The sequence below is a fragment of the Callithrix jacchus genome, chromosome 10 (genome assembly GCF_049354715.1).
Source record: "Callithrix jacchus isolate 240 chromosome 10, calJac240_pri, whole genome shotgun sequence".
Lineage (NCBI taxonomy): Eukaryota > Metazoa > Chordata > Mammalia > Primates > Cebidae > Callithrix > Callithrix jacchus.
The window spans coordinates 101,358,225-101,379,847 of NC_133511.1; the positions used below are offsets into that span (position 1 = coordinate 101,358,225).

General features: G+C 42.7%; 1 protein-coding gene across 11 annotated transcripts in view; it reads left to right on the top strand.

Annotated features, from left to right (window-relative positions):
* The window catches only part of LDLRAD3 (low density lipoprotein receptor class A domain containing 3), a 294,583-nt gene that overhangs the window by 55,971 nt on the left and 216,989 nt on the right, over nt 1-21,623 (top strand). The window contains exon 2 of one of the 11 annotated variants that reach the window (XM_035262369.3): nt 17,051-17,183. The exons of 9 other annotated variants lie outside the window; for them this stretch is intronic. The gene's annotated coding sequence lies outside the window, so the exon portion shown is untranslated. Of the gene's footprint in view, nt 1-15,624; nt 16,040-17,050; nt 17,184-21,623 lie in introns of those variants that run through there. One more of the 11 variants, XM_035262372.3, reaches the window with a different exon arrangement.

A 21,623-nucleotide genomic window follows, 5' to 3' on the forward strand; every position in this document is an offset into this window, starting at 1 on the left:
CTGTTGGATCAAAGGTCCCCCTCTGGTGCAGTTGGCGGTGGCCATGGTCCAGCACAAGGGATGATGTTGACCCACTCGTGAGGGCTCCAGGCCCAGCAATATCCAGGCAGCGTGAGCCTTGCATCCTGTGGATGCAGCGTTATTGGTCAGAGAAGGTCTCTGCATGTGGCTATGGAGACTTGTGCCAGGATACTCATTGCAGGTCTGTCTGCAGCGGTAAACACTGGAAATGCCTCATACCCTCATACCCAGCCCATCTCAGGGGACTGGGTAGATAAATTGTGGTACTACTGTGAAGTGAAATGCTATTCAGCAATGAAAATGAATAGGCTAGATCTTCACACATCGATGCAGGTAAATCTCTAAGGAGACTTAGAGTGGGTAAAAGGAAGGATCTATATGGTATAATGCCAATTGGCTTTATTTTAAAAGCACACAAAACTGTGTGTGTGTACATACTATATAATGTATATTTTTGTATATATGTGTAATATAGGTGTACATGCTATATACTATATAGTGTAATATATGTATATATAATATGTAACATATATAATATATACACTATGTATAGTGTTTTGTATCTATACACACACACTTGAAATGTGTGGTAAAAGTAGAAAATGTGTTGTAAAGCAGATACACACTGGGATTGTGGTTACTCTGGGGAAGGAACAAAGAGAAAGGAAGATGGGTAAGAGGGTGTTTTCAAACCATCCATCTCAGTAATATTTTATTACTTAAAAAAGATAGGATATAATTATGGTAACTACTAAAATTTATTAATTAAGGGTCTAGTTCCATGAGCATTTATTAGGTTAACTATACTTCTTTATACACTTGAAATATTTCATACTGTTAAATGCTATGTCTAGAGAATGGGAGGTTGTTTGAGGTGTCTGGAACTTAGTGTGTTGGAGGAAATATGAAATATCCTGGATGATAACAGCAGGAAGGTAGGTGGAACCTTGGTCATGCAGGCCATGAGTCTTCAAGCTGGGAGGCATGACATGGAGATGGTGACATGACCCATCCTCAGTGTGAAAAGGGCTGGAGAGGGAGGAGCTTGGGGGCCAGGAGGCTGGATAGGAGGCTAGGAGGCTGGATAGGAGGCTGCTGTAGTGGTCCCAGCTGAGTGGGTGAGAGCCAGAAGGGGATGGGGAGGGTATGCATCAGAGAGTCCCAGGGAATCAGAGGGATGTGGAAGGAAGGGAGGAGTGGAGTTAGATTCTGCAGGAGTCTCTAGTGCTGAATCCTTCACACCAGGGAGTGTTGGCTGTTGAAGTGGTAGAACTGGTTTCCCCATACCTCGAGGGCTGTATGTTCTTGCTATTTAGTGGTACTTTATCAGGAAAGTGCCTGGAAAAATAGATGACAGTGGGAAGGAGAGCTTGGAGCAAACATGACTCCAAGGAGAAGGTGGTCATTTCCTAGAGTCTGGCTGGTCAGTTATAAGTCTGTATTCTTGATATGTAAAATATCTATTTTATTTTCAAAGTACAAATTAGGACAACACTAGGAAGATTCTAAAGAGGAATTCTTTAGTGAGCTCCATGTATGTTTACCTGAGTAGCTTCTTTATAAAAAAAGATCTTTTAATCTAATAACTTGGGAGAAATGTTGCTTCAGAATCAATGTCAACCTGCTTTGACTTACTATTTGGCAGTTTGTTTCTATGGTGGCCTTTAACCTCCCTTACAATTGTAAAAAATAAAAAAAGGCTTTTGTTACCATTCTTATTGTTCTTTGTTATAGAAACTACAGTTAGTCAAAAGAAGAAAAGAAAAATCAGTAATCCCATCATTCAGAAAATGTTAGCATATTATCCTTTCAGTTATATTATATGCACGTGTGTGTGCATATAGTTTTTAACTTTCTTTTTAAATTTTATACACAGTGGATATTTTTCTGTTAACCGAAAGCATTTCTAACTTGGTTTTTACTCAGTCTTCTTTACCCCAACTCTTTTGGTCAGTATAGTTTTTAAATTCTTAGCTTTATTTTTTGTCATCTATATTATTGAAGACAATAGGCTTTTATGTTTGCTGACTTCCAGGTAGGAGCTCTGTTTTAATAGTAATTAACATTTACAAAACACAAAGGGCCGCTTTTGCTGGGGCTCCTCTTCTGGGGGTTGCTTCCTTATTTCTTCTAAATCAGTTTAAACGCTGTATTGAATTTTGTCCAGTAGATGTCCCATAATTTATTTAATGACTCTCTGCTTTTGGGCTTTGTGTCGTTTCCAGGTTTTTGTTGTTGTAAGCGTCACCGTGAATGACAGGTTTGTAGCTATTACTGGCGTACACGGTCATTCCTGTAGATCAGAAAAATCCCCAGAAATTCCACATCCCTTTGTTTCCCCAGAGTTGAATGACTTGCAGCAGGGATAGCTGCCTGGAACTGGCCCCTACAGGTCAGGAGCCTGGAGCTCACTGCTTTGTGCCTGTGTTGTCACTGCTTCCTGTGTCATCCTCATCATCCCTTCAACAACCAGAGTCAGAGCTGGTGCTGCATGATTCTGTTCCTGTGACCGTCCTGTCTGTAGAGGAGCACATGCGATCATCTCAAAGGCCCCATTATACCCTCAGCTAACATCATCTCCTGGTGCTTTTTCTAACTCTGGCCTATCTTACCAGCTGCCCAGGGTCACACTGGATTTTCATCAGGCCCCTCCTGGACTGGGGAGGGTCCACTAGAACCTCACCTGGCTTTAGGACAGTGTCATCCTACTGGACGAGGTCAAGGGAAGTCAGAAATGTTATTCCCAATAAATAGCTTGCAAAAATGATTTTAGCCTGGCTTGCTTCAGTGGGGAAGGGCCCCTAGGGCACACCTACGACATTGCTTCCCACTTTCTGGTAGAAAAGAATTAGAGAGGGACAGCCTAAATACTAAGATGGTATTTATGCCATGGAAGCTCACAGGCATCCTGCAAATTGAATATGTAAGAACAGCTATTTCCTATACAGCAGTGTCCATTTTCTTCCTTAGCTTTCTGGAATATAGAGTAACCTTGCATGTGTTATGAGATTACTATCACATTTTGTTAGGGAAAACCATATGCATTTCTAATTAAGGTAAAGAATATGCCATTTCCTGAAGTCAGGATTGAGGTCACAATTTTGAGTGCTCCAGAATTCCAAGTTTAATTAATCCAACAAATGCTGCTGATAAAGAGAAAATGCCCTGTCAATATCAGAGGTGATGAGAGGGTGATCTGGCTGTGACCGGTCACTCTTCTAATGGCCAAGCCTGATCTTACCTGGCCTGGCTGGTCCAGGAAGTATCTCCTATTAGAGTGAGTGTGTGTCATGTCTGGAAGCTGCCAGATTGTCTTCTCATACCCTTTTCTGTTTCAGTAGAGACATTACACAGAGATTTTGCCACTGTGAATTGGATGTGTTGCTTTTCTTCCATATTTACTGTATTTTCTTAGCCTTTCCTGTTAAAGCCTAGGTCCTTTCAGTCAGGAGGCCTATGAGCTTCCAAGCTGAGTGGACTTGGAGGGAAAGTGAGAGAGCGTGGGTGGGGTCTTACAGCAAAAATGAGCACTGTTGCATCCTGCCTCTTGGAAGGGCTGCAGTGCTTTTGTCCCTGTTCTGAAGAGTCACTTTCCAGGGAGGGAGCATCATATTAGTTTAGCTTAGATTACATGATCTCCCTTTGGCTAGAGATGGTAGAACCTTTGACTATGGTCCTATTACATTAGGGCTGTTGAGAAAACAGTAATTCCAATAGAATGGATGTTGTTTTAGTCCATTTTCATATTGCTATAAAGAACCACCTTAGACTGGGAGATTTATGAAGAAAAGAGTTTAGTTGACTCATGGTACCATAGGCTTAACAGGAAGCATGGCTGGGAGGCCTTAGGAAGCTTACAATCATGGTGGAAGGTGAGGGGGAAGCAAGGATCTTCTTCACATGGTGGCAGGAGGGAGAGAGAAAGAATAAAGGGGCAAGTGCCACACACTTTTAAACCATCAGATCTCATGAGAGCTCACTCATTATCACAAGAACAGCAAGGGAGAAATCCACCCTCATGATCCAGTCACTTCCCACAAGGCCTCTCCTCCAATATGACATGAGACTTGGGTGGGGGCACAAATTTGAACCATATCATTGCACTCCTAACCCCTCCCAAATCTCATGTCCTTTTCACATTGCAAAATACAATCTCAGTAGTCCCTAGTCTTAACTCATTTCAGCATTAACTCAGAAGTTCACAGTTCAAAGTCTCGTCTGAGGCAAAGTAAACCCCTTCTGCCTATGAGCCTGTAATATCAAAATCAAGTTAGTTACTTCTAAGATACAATGGAGATACAGGCATTGGGTGAATGCTTTTCTTCCAAGTGGGAGAAATCGGCTGAAAAAAAATGGGGCTACAGTCACCACACAAATCTGAAACCCAGCAGGGCAGTCATTAAATCTTAAAGCTCCAAAATAATCTCCTTTGACTTCATGTCTCACATCCAGGGCACGCTGATGCAAAAGGTGGGCTCTCAATGCCTTGGGCAGCTCTGCCCCCGTGGCTCTGCAGGGTACAGCCCCTATGGCAGCTTTCACAGGCTGACATTGAGCGCCTGTGGCTTTTCCAGGTGCATGATGCAGTCAGTGGATCCACCCTTCTGAGATCTGAATAATGTTGACCCCCTTCTCACAGCTCCACTAGGCAGTACCCCAGTGGGGACTCTGTGTGCGGGCTCCAACCCCACATTTCCCCTCCACACTGCCCTAGTAGAGATTTTCCATGAGGACTCTGCCCCTGCAGCAGACTTCTGCCTGGACATCCAGGAGTTTCCATACATTCTCTGAAATCTAGACAGATGTTCCAAAATCTCAGCTCTTGCTTTCCGTGCACCCACAGGTCCAACACCATGTGGAAGTTGGCAAGGCTTGAGGCTTGCATCTTCTGAAGCCACAGCCTGAGGTGTACCTTGGCCTTTTTTAGCTGGAGTTGGAGTGGCTAGGACAAAGGACACCATGTCCCAAGGCTGCACAGAGCAGCTGGGTCCTGGGCCTGGCCTACAAAACCATATTTCTCTCCTGGCTTGTGATGGGAGGGGGTGCTGTGAAGTTCTCTGAAATCCCCTGGAGACATTTCCTCCATTGTGTTGGCTATTAACATTTAGTTCCACTTTACTGATGCAAACTTCTGCAGCAGGGTTGAATTTCTTTCTAGAAAATAGGGGTTTCTTTTCGTGGCTGGGCTACAAATTTTTCAAACTTGTATGCTCTGCTTCCTTTTTAAATACAGGTTCCAATTTCAGATAATATCTTTGTTCATGCATATGAGCATATACTTTTAGAAACAGCCAGGTCATGAATGCTTTGCTGCTTAGAAATTTCTTTTATGAGATACCCTAAATCAGCTCTCTCAAGTTAAAGTTCTACAGATCTCTAGGGCAGAGGCAGAATGCCACCAGTCTTTTTGCTAAAGGATAACAAGAATGACTTTGACGCCAGTTCCCAATAAGTTTTTCATCTCCGTCTGAGACCACCTCAGCCCAGACTTCATTGTCCATATCTACTATCAGTGTTTTGGTCAAGACCATTCAACAAGTCTCTAGGAAATTCCAAACTTTCCCACATCTTCCTGTCTTCTTCTGAGCCCTCCAAACTGTTCCAACCTCTGCCCATTACCCAGTTCAAAAGTCACTTTCACATTTTCTGGTATCTTTATAACAGTGCCCCACTCCTGGTAACAGTTTTCTGTATTAGTTCATTTTCACACTCCTATTAAGAACTGTCTTAGATTGGGTAATTTATGAAGAAAAAAGGTCTAATTTACTCACAGTTCTTCAGGCTTAACAGGAAGCATTACTGGGAGGCCTCAGGCAACTGACAATCATGGTGGAAGGTGAAGGGAAAACAAGGACCTTCTTCACATGCTGGCAGGAGAGAGAGAGCAAAGAGGCAAGTGCCACACACCTTTAAACCATCAGATCTTGTGAGAACTTACTTGCTATCACAAGAGCAGCAAGAGGGAAATCCACCCCCATGATTCAGTCACCTCTTACTAGGGCCCTCCTCCAATGCAATATGAGATTTGGACGGGGACATAAATCCAAACTGTATCAGATGCTGAGTAACTTAAACAAAAAACTGCACCTAGTTCCAACTATAGATGTGACCTGAAAATGGCCTACTCACTCCTCATCCCACAGGAAATATGGGCTCAGAGACGTGTGGATAGCACCACTGAGTATATTTTCCTCTAGCCCCAGCAGTTTGATTCTGTTCAGTCTTTCTTTTTTCCCTAAATCATGTAGGCCCCATAGTTACCAGAGTTATAGTTAACTCACAGATTAGGGGAAAAGCCATGACTTTAGGAAGCATATGGATGAATTAAAATGTTGGATTTTCTACACACTAGCTGGATGTGCTTGACATTTTCCAGCTTTGGTTTCCTTATGGGTGCAGTCGAAGGGATGCGATGCCTCCCAGAGTTGTTCTGAGAATTTAATGGAACAGGCTTGGTGAAAGTGCCGAGCTATGTGCTGGGGACATAGGAAGTAGGAGTTACTGAATGGATGTGTGATGGTGGTTCACCCTCCCCAAATCCCAGACTAGGGATCTTGGGCTGGCTACCTCTCCACAGCTGCTGCAGTTCCTAGTGTTTAAGAGTGTGGGTTTTAGAGTCAAACAGACCTGGATTCCATGACTGTCTGATTATGATTCCTTGGGCAAGTTTTTGAACTCTCTGAGCCTTAGTTTTCTCCTCTGTGAACTTAGCACTGGTTTCTTCCTCCATCACATGGTGGTGGCAAGGAATCCCGTGAAGATGTAGGACGTGGGTATTTGCATAAACAGTGCTCCACAGTCATCACACAGGGTGAAATTGCCTTATGGGCTCAAACCTGTGGATTCAAACCTTACTTCTGGCTATGTCTGCCTTGCTGCAAATGTCAACCATTTCCCTTCTTGCAGGGGAAGTAGCATTTTAGCCCAAGAGGGAGGAAATGCCTGCTTCATTGCCATCATCCTGCTCAAGGTTCAGCCCTACTGGTCCCATATTTGACCTCAGTGACTCCCTCAGTCTGTGGGGGAGAAAGTTAATAATTCTGATACCAAGAGCTTTGGAAAAGTCTCACCTCTTTCAGCAGGCATTATTTATTTATACTTTAATCTTCATGGATTACTCTGAGTTGCTCATAGCTTTCCAGAAAGCTCTCAGTAAGTGGAAATTGTACATGCACCTGAAGTAATTAATGTACTTTCTACTAGAGAGAGAAGGTGTAATTTGCAGGAATGTGTGTATCAAGACCCATGCTGCTAAATTTATACCCTGTAATTTGCAACGTTTCTTGGCACTGAATTGGCAGATTGGCGAGTCTAGCCTACCTGCTTTGCAATTATATCTACTGGCCGGTATTTCAGGTTGAGTAACTGGAGAGATGGAGATCTCATCACTTAAGTAAATTAGAACTCGCTCCTGGGACCCATCTGAGATCACCCTCTGGTAGGGGAAGCTGGTTAATCATGTTTCCTTTGTGCAGACTGGAGAGAATCTGATAAGGGTGAGGGAGGAAAGAGGTGAAGACACAGTCCTGAAGCTTGCCTGGGTGTGGAAGGACCGGTGGCTTGGGAAGGCATTTCTGCAGCGGTCCCTCCTCAGCCAGCACTCTGGAAAAGGAAAACACAAAACTATTAGAACATAAATGGTTTTATGGTCTGTTTTATGAGCTGCATCAGCCCTAGTCATCAGCTATGGGGGAGACTTGTTAGTTTTTAAAACTGGAAGCCACTTTGCAGCCTCTGCAGACCGATGATTTTTGTAAAATCCTTGTAAATGTTCTTTTTTGGGGGAAACTGGCAGGGGAATCCTATAGGCTGCAGTGTAGGCTTATAGTTCAGGTGCTGGGAAGAGGGTGTGAGATGGCTGGGTTTTTCCATGGCTGTGTTTTCATGGCCAGATAAAAGAATTGAGTGAAGATGAAATAAAGTTTAGGCAGACCCAACACTTGTAGAAATCCCAGACCCTCAATTTATTCTGCGTGACCTCCCGAGGACTGTTCAGCATCCCTGAGTGGCCTCTCCTCCTTTGTGACAGGGAGCTAATGAGTCTTGATTAAAGTTGTTATAAATGTTAGATGCTTGTAAAGACATCTGGCACGTGGAGAATAGCCAATAAATGGTAGTTATCATTAGGGACATTTTTATGTGAGGAGGGCATATTATTTGTCGTTTGTAAAGAACACTTGCGGTTGCAAACCAGGCAGAATGGGTAAACAAATTGGGTAAATATTTTTTCAAAAAGCGATTTGAATGTGCACTTGAGGCCTGGAAATGTGGATTAGATACAGATTGTGCTTCGATAAGAGTGCAGTCGTACCTCAAGGAAAGCCTCCTCCATCCCAACTCCAGGGTTCATGGTAGATGGTGGTTTCCTATTTGGTGCTGGGACCTCTTCAAGGCTTGAGAAAATATAAAGAGGAATTTAGAATCTGGACAGAGACATCCTGTCTCCAGGAGTTTGTTGGGGTCAAGAAACATAGCTTTAAATGCTCTTATTGCAAGATTGGGTTTGTAGATATACAGATAATTCTGTGGGTGTCCCAGTCCTATGGGGTGAGAAAGAATGAATATATATGTATATTTTTGTTCCTCTGCATATGTCTGTGTCTATTTCTAGTAAATATTTATGGGCGGGCAAACTGAAACTGGAAAAGACCCGTGTTTAACTGGCTAAATATTATTAAGCATATTCAAGAGAATTGAGGCCTTTGTTTTGTCTCTTTAAGAAATGAATCCGCTCTTATTCACTGTGTATTCACAGGAAACTGTGCTGTGCAAGGAAGAAGTACTGCCTTGTTTTCCTTGTAGGCTTTCCAGCTTGGATTTCGATTTCCACTGAGGCCTTATTTTTAAAAACATGTTTTTACAGCAGCGTTACAACTGTGGAGATTATAGCAGTCTCCTACAGCTTCGGTTATGAAAATAATATATATCGTGTTTTCATTCCTTTTAATTGACCATTCTCTTACCTTCCTTTGTCTCCACATGAGGACAGTGCCAGATGTCTCGCTCCTTTGTATTTTTTTCTCTCTTCTCCAGTACTTTCAGATCAAGGACCAAGTACACACTTCACTTTTATCCTGGCTTCCTGGAATCCAGTGAAATGGATTTCATACTGCTGAAATATTCATCCTTTCTCCACCTCCTATCTGTGGCTACTTCTACCTCTCGTCCTAGAACTTTCCTCAAGAGTTCATTTCCTTATCTTGGTGGTGGTTCCCAGGTAATTCCCCTTTTTGCTCTGAGACAGACCTTTTAATATCATTTAATCAAATGCTTCGGAACCACAGTTTAGAACACCTGGTCTGGGAGCAGTCATCATAGGCAGGGCTTTTGATAAACCCCCTTTGCAGGATTTGGTTGGCTATCCTGGTCACCTGGATTTAAAAAAGGCTAAGAATAGCATTGGAGAAGACAGTCCTGTATTATTTTTCACTTACATACCTGAAAAATTAGTTCCTGTAAGAACAGAGATGATTTTCCCCCAGCCAGAGGTTTATGCTGAAGGACGTCAGGTGGAATTGGGAAGATGAAATTAGATTGTTTAGGAAAGAATGGGTTTCCCACCTCCACTATAATGGCTGTCATGCATCCTCATAAGTGGACTGGGCGTTGCTGAAGTGCAAAAGCCGTTTGTTTTGTTGCTGATTTGCTTACTGAAAGTTGCAGAAATTTAATCCATGCAGAAAATGCTATGAGTCACTTCATTTCCTGCAACATTTTTTTCCCCATTATTCATATTGTGGAAAGGAATACATCAAAAAGGCAGGTCTACAAAAAACACAGTTTTCAAAAAGATCGTTTTATTTTTCTTAGGAAGAAGTTTTCCAGAAGTCTCCATCTTTGTGAACATAGCCACTCATTAAGATTGCATTGTACTCCTTGCTTTTCTCTCGCTTGTTGTCTTTGAGGTTTTGAAGATTTGAAGGAAACTGGTCAGAATTATTGACAAAGTGCTCAGGCCTTGAAAACTACTATCAGGATGAGAAACTGAAGAATAAAATCTAATTTCTTGTGTTTGTATCTGGAGTATTTGAATGTTAGAATTTGAAGCCCAGGGTAGCTCTCTGTATTACTTGTTACATTTTAGGGTTGCTTGCCCCTTGCTCCAATGGTGCAGGCAGAAGAAATGCAAACAAAGTACAGCATTAGCCTGAGCAAAACATATAACTAGGACAGTGGATCTGCTGCCAAAAATACCATCTGCTGTTTTCCAAAGCCAGAGATTGATGACTTGAGTTGTCTCTGCCTTCAGCAAATAGAGACTAAATAGATTTATTTACTTTAAGTTTGACCAGCCCTTCATAATATTTCTTATTAGAAGAATATGTTTTAGAATTAGTGAAGATAGACCCAACTCTTTGATTCCTAAATGGATGCCTAAAAATTTCCGATAGCTTCCAAGTTGCATTTTCTTATTACTTTTCTTTCCAGTCTCTTTCTAGACTGGGCTTCCAGGTTAACTTACCTGAAGCATTACTCATCTCATGTCACTCCCTTGCTCAAAAACAGATGATGTTGGCTTCTCCTTGTGTATAAAGTCAAGTCCAAATTCCATAGCCTGGCACTTAAAGCTTTTTCCCACTTTTATATCCTCCTCTCCATGGCCGTTTTCATGCCTCCATTAAACTCAGCGTTTCATTCGGAATGGAGGTCTGCATCTTACGCAACCTACAAACCAGCCTGATTAGAAAGTATTCCATGCAGCATTCCACGATGCTTTCCCTGAAACAAATTTCCCCCTCCTTAGTAATTCTTACATTCCATTTCCTACTTTCTTCTTTAGCGTCTATGACCTCCAACTTTTATAATTATAAAATAATTGTAATTTTATAGCTCTTTATGTGCACACTCTTCTCTGCTGCTCAATGGCAGGTTTTCGATGTGCTCAAGTCTTGTATTCCCTGCAATCTGGAGTATAGTAGGTGTTTAATGCTTTCTTTTTGGGTGAATGAATGAATCAGTTGAATGAATGCTTATTACAAAACAGAGTATGAGAGAGGCAGTGGGTACATATTAAATATAAATATCTTGAAAATGTTGCTGAGGAGATCACTGGCTTGGAATTTGAGCGGTGAGAACACAGTGGCCGTTGCTGTAATTTAGCTTAGATTTGGGTGGTCCTTCAACACTTCAGATGTGTAATTAATTTGCTATTTGTGTATCAAAAGTTCTGCTACCTCAATAATACTGATGTTCTGATTTTTGAAAGGGTAGAGAGAGAACCATAAACAATACTAGCTTATGTCTTCTTCATCGACAGGTCTATTATGCTGTTTTGGGGACAGAATAGAGGTCAGTAGGAAAGAGCTTTGGGGAGCTAGATAGATCTTGATTTGCATCCTAGTTCTCATTAGCTGGCTTGTCATCTTGAACCTCAATTTCCTCATCTGGAAAATGGGCATAAGTAGCTACCCAATAGGGATGCAGTGTGGATTAAATGACATACAGAAAGCACCAGCACGGGCTCTAACATATGGTAGGTGCTCCATGAAGGCAGGCATCACGTCTAAGGAAGTCTGAGTGGTGGCCTGTCACCAGCATCATGACTGTTTGACTTCATAGTCTTAACTGCATAGCTGTGGGGAAAGAAGGCAGACAGGGTCACAGTAGTTTGCTATTTTCCTCAAAAGTGGTTTATTATTGTTGATTTTAGTTCATCAGTTTAGATTGCTATCCTTCTATATTCTAAAGTTACCGGGGGTTAGGAATTCTGATTAATATATTTCTCTAGTAGTCTCTGCTTATCCTTGGTTGGGGGATACATTTCAGGACCCCCAGTGGATGTCTGAAAATGAATATAGTACCCAATTGCTGTCAATTGGAACATATTTCTGTCCCTATGTTCCACCCACAAATTTAATGCCTTTTCCATCCTAACTAAGCACATATCACACACTCTGGCTGTAACCTTTGCAGTTTGAGGTGTGACAGCAAAACTAGCACAAATTTTTTCCTTTTTCACAATTTCACACATGGAAAATTTGTTCTTACTGTACATCGTAGCAAACTCAGCGTAAGATTTTTTTTTTCTTTCCTTACTAAGTTGAGAACTTCCACCTTTTCACTTAAAGGAAGCACTTTATAGCATCTCTTTGGCGTAGCTGAATTACCAGCATCACTCCTCTTGTGTTTTCGGGCCATTATTAAGTAAAATTGGTTACTGAAACACAAACATTGCAAGACCAAGGCAGTTGATCTGATAACTGAGACCTCTCCTAAGTGACTGATAGCAGGTAGTGTAGACTGTGTACGCTGGACAAAGGGAAGATTCATATCCTGGGCAGGCCAGGCGGGATGACATGAGATTTCATCACACCACTGAGAATGGCGCATAATTCAGAACTTATGAATGGTTTATTTTTGGAATTTTCCATTAATATTTTCAGAAGTCCATTGACTGAGGGTAACTGAAACTGCAAAAAACGAAACCACAGAAAAGGGAAGACTATTGTATTTCAAGATGTGAACTTCTGGGAATTTTGAAACTAGAAAAAAGCTGGATGGAAAAGTTGAAAAGAAAAAAGTCAGATGTTTGGGAGCAGAGGATGGAAATTTATGCAGTTTTAATTCTCTCTCCATTATAGTCCAAAGTTACCTGTTAATTTGGAAACATAAAAAATATCCATTAGGTATAAATCGGCTTGCCCAGAGGTTATTCTGTTTGGTACATTTAGAGACAGGCATCCTGAGAAATATTTTGTTTTCCAAATTTTGCTGAGTGTTCCTATCTCTTGTCCATTGAGCAGTATTGAGGATAATGCCTGATTCATAGGGGCAGTTTGGTAATAACACATTTTTCTGAAATTGAGTGCTTATTAGCGGGGATTCTTAGTCTCTCAGCAGCTTGCTGATGCAAAGGGACTTTGAAGGAATGATGTCAATTTCTTTTTTTTGTGGGGGGAGAGGCTTTAAGTTCCAAGTTACATGTCCAGAATGAGCAGGTTTGTTACATAGGTATACGTGTGTCATGGTAGTTTGCTGCACCCATCTAGCCATCATCTAGGTTTTAAGCCCCGCATGCATTAGATATTTGTCCTGATGCTCTCCTTCCTTGCCCCCTGCTTGCTGACAAGCCCCTGTATGTATTTCCCTCCCTGCGTCCATATGTTCTCATTGTTTAACTCCCACTTATGAGTGAGAACATAGTAGTGTTTGGTTTTCTGTTCTTGTGTTAGTTTGCTGGGAATGATGGCTTCCATCTTCATCCATGTCCCTGCAAAGAACATGATCTCATTCTTTTTATGGCTGCATGGTATTCCATGGTGTGTATGTGCCACATTTTCTTTAGGAATGATGTCTATTTCTTTGGATGGTGTTTTACAAAGTCTGTTTCCTTTTCTTCTGAGGAGTTTGCAATTCCCGGGGGAGTGTGCCTGAGTTTTTTCTTTCTGTCTAGGTGGGGTGACTGACAGTGGCTGTTACAGGTGCCTTGAAGTCTTTCTGCCTCCCATCCACTAGGTTTGCTGCTGCCCGGTAGATAAATGTTGTCTGCTAGGATCAGGAAGACATTGGTGGAGAACTAAGGCAAGTCAGGCTTTGCAGGCACACCCACCTGTTTTTTTCCCTAAATAAAGATACTTCGTAGAAAATTCTTGAGTTGGTTCTTTCCTTTGAAACCTTTCCTCCTTTGATCTTTGGATGTGTGTCCTGCTGTGGGTCTGTGATTCTTGGGCCTGGCCAGTGTGTGCTGAGATATTCCTTCTATGCCTCTCTGTTCTTGGAAGCTGAGCTTTGAGTAGACCTTTGCATGTTTACACAAGTTTGGGATTTTACTGGGGTGGGGGAGGCCTCTGGAGATTGGGTTGCTCTGGGAGGGAGTTTGAACAGAAGCTGTTTGTTTTGTGGGAACATAAGAAGCTGATCTGAGAAAGAGCGACAGACAGACAGAGGGGTGCATGACCGGCATGGAGCTGTGTGCTAAATACAAAGGAATGGTATTACCAGCCTGGCCTTTATGAAAATGCCGTATAACACCGTTATGGGAAATGATGGCTTTCGTTGTGCCCAAAGAGTAGAAGTGGCCAGAAGGGTGCAGTACAGGATGCACATTGTACCCTCAGTGATCGTAATGCCTGGAGTGTTCTTAAAGTCACGATTCCCCTTGGCTGGGTGGCCCATCTCACCTGCTCCCTCCTTTTCTGCTTGCAGTGGGGAGGTGACTGAAACTTTGCTGTTGAGGTGAGATCAGCCTTGCTCTCCCGAGGTTCATACTCCTGCCTGAGGATTTATATGGGCAGCGGTGGTGACAGGGCAATGCCTTTTTGAAAGAGTTATTATGGCAAAGAAGAGGGAGAAAGCCAAGTTCAGACATTTCCCTTGGCTGCAGGCAGAAACCAGCATTCAGTTGCCTAATCTGTGGACTCATCAAACGTAAATTATTCTGGATTGCTTTTCTTCCCATACAGTTTGCTGTAAACTTTATGATTTAGTTATTTATTTTTTGCCAAAGACAAATAAGAAACTTTTTAACCAAAGAAGGGGGGATCCCCTAAACCAACACCATGGAAAAGTTCAGTGAAGACCCCCTAAGATTCCCAGTAACCAAGAATAATCCCGAAAGAGTTTAGAAAGTCAGTTGGATTGTAATTGGAGCTGGAATTGGCTTCTAGGAGGTGAGTCACCTACTCCATGTTCAGATTCATTTTGGAACCGAAGCAACAGAAGCCATGCAGACTTTTCTGAATGCATCCCAGAGTCTGGCTCTTCTGCCAGGCTTCAGTAGATGCCACCACAGAGCCCTGCCTCGGGCCTGAGAAGTTCGCTTGCTTGGGGTTTATCAGGTTGTGGCTCGTGCCATTTTGGGCATTGCAAAAAAGGAGCAGGGCTGTTGTGAGTATTTGTGGAAAATGAGTGAGTCAATTAAAAATAAATCCTGGACATGCCATTCCCCCCTCCTCACACTGCCTGTCCCTGCCCTCACCCCTTGTCATTGCATTGTGAGCTATTGGACTTGGCATGACGTTGACAGTGAGGTTGCTGGTGGCTCAGGCTGTAGAAGTAAGAAAGGAGAGGAATGGTGTCTGTGAGCCAGCTATGCTGTTCAAAACATGTTTTTTGTTTTTTTTTTTAATTTAAGTAAACTTTTAATAGAAACTTAACACTACCGAAAAGCCCGCAGGTGTTAACTGGGGAGCTCTATGAATTTTCATGAAGTAAACACACCTGGGGAACCTGGGCTTAGCACAAGAAGTACAGCATTGCTAACCCAGAGCCCTGGTGGTGCCCCGACTCCATTCTCCCACTCCCCACCGCTGTCCTGACTTCCCAATATCACAGATGACTTTTTTCTGTTTTTGAACCTGCAAGAATGTCTGGCTCCTTTTACTCTACATTAAAAAGATCCAGTTTCCACCTCATCTTCCAGGAGGTGGGTTTTAGGATAACCCTCCACCCCCTTGGGTTGCAAGGACAGGCTCCAAAATCTTGGCGATCCAACATCCCACAAGCCTTGGGCTCCAGACTCCAGCACTCTTGTTCCAGGCGCCCTTGAATGAGCTCCTCTGTTTTCCAGCAGAAATTGTGGCCTGATGCCACCTGGAAGACCCAGTAGCTTGGAAACAAGAGTCCAGAGCAGGGTATAATTGTGAGCTCACAGGGAGGGCAAGTGAGATTTGGAGAGACCTGCCACATTCCCTGCAGAGGATGAATGACATTTACATCCCTTCATCAGGGTCAGAGCCGTCCCACCCAGGCTGCTGAGGCATGGCCTCTTGTGGGGAGTGGGGCTGGCCAGAAGGGAGGGGAGAAGTGTGGCTGTGGAAGGTGGCTCATGAGAGATTTTATAGAATACATTTGTGTTCTAAAAGGGAATAAAAGCAAATATAGCCCTTGGGTCATTTTCTGTGATAACTCATTAATGAGCAGCCATCCACAGGTTTCTGTAAGTGATTCCCTGTTCAGTTTTTCTTTTTGTTCAAGCCAACATTTGGGACTGTTGGTTTCTGACGGTATCAAGTACTCTTTTTCCAAACTTGCTTCTCTCATGCTTTGAGGAATGCTTCATGAAAATATTTGTAATTTGGTGAGTAAGATGACTTTTTCCTTTTGGGTTTTGTTTCTTAAAAGGTTAAAGAAGCCGGCCGGGTGCGGTGGCTCAAGCCTGTAGTCCCAGCACTTTGGGAGGCCGAGGCGGGTGGATCACGAGGTCGGCAGATCGAGACCATCCTGTTCAACATGGTGAAACCCCGTCTCTACTAAAAACTACAAAAAATTAGCTGGGCGTGGTGGCATGTGCCTATAATCCCAGCTACTCAGGAGGCTGAGGCAGGAGAATTGCCTTAACCCAGGGGGCAGAGGTTGCGGTGAGCCGAGATCGCGCCATTGCACTCCAGCCTGGGTAACAAGAGCGAAACTCCGTCTCAAAAAAAAAAAAAAAAAAAAAAAAGGTTAAAGAAGCCAATGTCTCTGTATGTGAATGTATTTTTATAATGAGTAGTGCTATGCAAACTCTCCCCCAAATCATCTTGGCTGCTGTCTTAAGTTCTCTAGCCATATTTACTATGGTGACATTTTAGGCAGTTGTTTCTGAAGAAAAGGTGCCAATAGGAGATATACTCACATTCTAACAGGACCTCTCAATTCCTTCCCTGCAGAGTGTGTGTTCTAAGACTGTACAGATATACATGTAAATACCAGTACACACTGTATTAAAGTCTGCATCTCTAGCCATGGACAAACATGGGATGATGCTATACATATTGTTTGCAATTTGTGCTTTCCCTTCTGACTCTGTTGTGGATATTCTTTCACGTCAGTACATTCTAACTCCCGAATTCTTTTGAAAGGCTGATGTGGTAGTGTGGCTATATTGCATCATATGAGGGGACCTCAGAAAGTTCATGGAAAGGTGGAATTCAAAGGTAAAAACATAAACTTTACTTCTCAACATAAGTTCCAGCAAGTTCAAGGCACTTTTGTAAGTGTTGATACCAGCCATTTAGTCCATCCCTAAGGAGCTGAGGATTCTGGGAATTTAACCATGTCAATGTATTTTTTACATTATTAACTGAAGAAAAATATTTGCCTTTTAAAGAATTTTAGGATTATAGAACAGAAAGTCAGAAGACGCCAAGACTGAGATTCTCAAAAAATTGCCCTGTTGGATGAGACGAATAAGCGGGAGCATTACTAGGACGGAGAAGGACTCTCTGGTGAAGCTTTCTGGGGTATTTTTCTGCTAAAGCTTTGGCTAACTTTCTCAAAACCTCTCATAATAACCAGACATTATTGTTCTTTGGCCTTCCAGAAAGCCAGCAAGCAAAATAGCTGAAGTATCCCCAAAACCTGTTGCCATGACCTTTACTCTTGACTGGTCACCTTTTGCTGTGACTGGACCACGTTCACCGCTTGGTAGCCATTGCTTTGATTGTGCTTTTTCTTCGTGATTGTATTGATTAAACCATATTTTATCATCTTTTTTTTTTCTTTTTGAGATGGAATCTCGCTCTGTCTCCCAGGCTGCAGTGCAGTGGCACCGTCTCAGCTTTCTGCTAAATGAGCTTTCTGCTCATTGCAACCTCTGCCTCCCAGATTCAAGCAGTTCTCGTGCCTCAGGCTCCCGAGTAGCTGGAATTACAGTCGCACACCCTTGTGCCCAGCACCTGTGCCCGGCGACTGTGTTTTTAGTAGCGACAGGGTTTCACCATGTTGGCCAGGCTGGTCTCCAACTCCTGACCTCAAGTGATCCACCTGCCTTGGCCTCTCTCAGTGCTGGGATTATAGGCATAAGCCACTGCATCCGGCCCGTATTTTATCTAATATAATTCTTCAAAGACATGCTTCAGGATCTTGGTCCCACTTATTTAGAATTTCCACCGAAAGCTCTGTTCTTGTCTGTAGCTGATCTGGGTGCAACACTTTTGGCATTCATCAAGTGGAAACTTCAATTTTTCGGTCAGAATTGTGTCAGCTGAACCAACTGAGACTGTGGCATTGGCTGTTGTTTCTGTTGTTGATCGTTGATCCTCTTTAATTAGGGCACAAACGAGATTCATTTTCTCTTCAAAAATTGATGTGGATGGCCTGCGACTGCAGGCTTCATCTTCAATGCTGCCTTGCCCCTTCCTAAAATGAGTTAGGCGTTTGTAAACTGCTGATTTTGGCGGGGGCATTGTTGCCATAAACTTTTTGTAAACCATCAATGATTTCATCATCCTTTCACCCAAGCTTCATTGTAAATTGGATATTTGTTCTTGCTTCAATTTTAGCAGAATTCATGTTGCTCTGAAAGGGGCTTTTTTTTAAACAGGTGTCTTATCCTTCTTAGTGCCTCAAGTTCCATCCTGTTCAGACATGTTATAACAAGTTAGTATGAATTTATTTGGGTACAAAAAAATTTTAAAATCTATGCATAGTTTTTTTATAATATGCATTTTCATGAAATTTTTGAAGATCTCTTTCCTTTACCCATCTCATCTTTTTTTTTTTTTTTTTTTTTTTTTTTTTTTTTTTAAGTAGAGACGGGGTTTCACCATGTTGACCAGGTTGGTCTCAATCTCTCGATCTCGTGATCCACCCGCCTCGGCCTCCCAAAGTTACCTATCTCCTCTTATGGAAACTTAAGTTCTTTAAAGTTTTGAGCTTTTACAAATAATACTATAAAGAAAAAACCCAGCCTTTTATATGTTTCTCTCTGCATTTATATATTTCTAAGGCTGATATATTTATATATTTCTTAGAAATGCAATCAGTGGGTACAAAGAAGCTCATTATAAATTATGCCAGTGCTGCCAAGTGGCCCTAGAGAGGTTCTACCAATTTATACTCCCATCAGTAGGGTCTGAGAGTGCCAGTTTCCTCACCCTGCCAACCCTCAAGAGTACCCATCTTTTCAACTTTTGGCCAATCATGTTATTTTAAAAAATGACATTTTCCTTGCATTTGTTTACCTGCTAGCAAGGCTGTGTGTCTTTTCATTTATTGGCCATGTTCATTTTTTGCGCCATGCCTTTCCATTTTCTTTGTTCATTTTTTTCTTGGTTTGTTTGCAGTTCTCTTACTGATTTTTAAAGAGCTCCAATTAGGGACATAGATGATTGTTTTAAAACATGCATTTAGAAAAAAAAAATCTTGATTGGCATTTCTGGCTGTAAAGCTCTGTAAAACACCAAGTAGTTCTTCTTTCTGGCACGAGTTGAAGGCTTTGGTTTTCTGCTTTGTTTTTATTTAATTAGGTGAAATTTTTCCTTCTGGCTGGAGAGTCCGACTGTCTGTAAATGCATTATCATTTGTGCAGCATGGAGTGGATCATGATGTGAGGTGGAAAGTGAGCCGTGCCAGGCAGGGATTGGAGCTTCTTGGAGCTGATTATTGTGGGCATTCAGTGAGAAGCTGGATCTCTTGCCCTGTGTCTCTTAAAACCTGTAGTCTCTCATGTTGTTAGCATAAAGGCACTTGATTGACAAAAGGAGAGACAGGGAGAGTCTCTCTGGAGCTGTGCTGGCACTCTGGTTCATTATGTTGCTTTATTCTGCTGGGATTTTTTATGTCAGTCTAGCTTCACGTGGAGCTGGTATTCCTATCTTGACATCCAGAGTGTGTGGAGAGCTGCCACCTTCCATATAGGTGGATAACCTGGCCTCGTTTGTTCATAGGTCACCTGAGCTGCCAGGAATGGGGTGACTGAGGGCCTGGGTCCCAGTGCTTCGATGGCCATTCATAACAGAGGCAGGCTCTTGACTGAACCCCTTTAGGCTCCTTCATTCCTGCCAGGCCACCCTCACCTCCTTCAGTAGCAAAGGGCGTGCATATTTGCCTGCTCTGGATGAGAGTCCCAGAGCACAGTGGCCTGTCACTGTGTTGCAGCTTCACTATTCTCTGGATACAGAAAGAAACAAATAAAGGCCAAAGGTAGGGTGCTCAAGGTTTGGGACTTACCATGGGGGGAAGATGAATCAGCCTCTCTGGATGGAGGACCAGAGGCTTGACTGAGAGGCTGTCTGCAACCCAGTGTGAGCAGAAACAGGGCTGAATCAGAGAGGTGTTGTCACCTGCCAGGTGTACCTGGGCCTGGCTCTCTTCTCCTTTAACATGTGTCTGACCTTGCTTTCCTGTGAGCCGGCTCTGTGGGCATGGGTCATCACAGCATGTTGGGTTTGTCTTATGAGAAGCTGTGTCAGATGATGCTGACAGCACATGTTATATGCAAAGTCCTCATGCCCCAGAGTTCTGGAGGCAAGCTTTTATCTACCAAGGTTGCCCTATGAAGTACTGGGCTACATTTGAATGTTTACTTTGAGCCATGAAGAATTGCTGGTTTACACTCAAGCTAATCTGGAGGTAAAGGTTGCCACACAGAAAATACTAGGGTCCATGGACTTCTCAAGAAAGTCAATAATAATATAAAGAAAAAATAATATGAACAAAAACTTGAAATTTTGGTTCCTGTCCCCCTTTTGCCTTTAAGATAAGCAAGTTATCATCTGAGCATGAAGAGACTTATTTTAGTTCTGTTATCTTAAAATGCATGCAAATAGGGACTGTCCACAAGATTGAGGAATGATCCTAATTTGATGGAATAATCCACAAAATGTTCATAGTATTTTAGCACAGGGAAGCAACTGTCCATTTTTCCCTCCTTCTTTTTCTCTTTCCATTTCAGTAGACACTCTGTTGTGGGCCCTGGGCTACATTAGAACACATTCCCTCCTCTAGTATAAAAGTTGCCCATGGGTTGTAGGGGAAAGAAAGACACCCAACAGAAATTTATGGAGCATTATGGTAAATGAAGAGATAGATGGAGGTTTGCATAGGTTATGTTGAGAGGTCTGAATGGGGGCATGTACGTTGTCTTGGGGGACTAGGGAGAAAACCCCTGGAGAGGTGGGCTGGCCAAGATACTCAGGGCCATCTCTGCTAACCTGGGGACCTTGAGTTTTACCCTCTGTGGAATGGGGATTTGAAACCGCATGTGACATGGTCAGATTTGTTCTACAGCTGTGTGAAGGATGCTTTTAGGGGCCAAGACTAGAGCCGGGAAAGCCAGTGAGGAAGCCATTAGTGCCAGAGAGATAAGAGAAGGATTTGGACTAGGGTTGTGAGTGGCAGGGTTGGGACATATTAATTATTAATTACAGCACCGGTTGGTTGATGGCAGTGGGGGTGAGGGAGAGGGATGGTTGGTGGTTCTACCAGCTGAGATATCGCATGATGCAGGAGGAGCAGGTTTAGAAGAAAACAAAAGTTCTGTTTTGGACATGCTGAGCTTGTGCCAGGGATGAAGTATCTTTGGCAGTATGGGATAGAAGTGTGAAGCCAATGGTGGAGGATGTTGTTGAAGGGAAGAGAGCTGAATTGGAAGTGTTGGTTTGGGAGTTATCACTGTGAAGGTCAAACTAGTGGAGGACAAAATGACTTAACTAGGGAAGATGTCGCTTGTTCAAGCAGTTGGGAGCAAAACTCTGAAGGCTGTTAAGGATGGGTGGAGGAAAAGGAGCTTCTAAGATGACTGAGAAGGAAGGATCAGGAAGCCAGGTGTGTATTAGGGGGAGGCAGAAGAAGAGAATATTGTTTGAGGGAGGCCAGGGGAATGAAGTTTCAGAAGGAGGGAATGAACTAGTTGATCCAGAGCAGCAGAATTATGCCTAAAGAAAAGATGGAAAATTAAC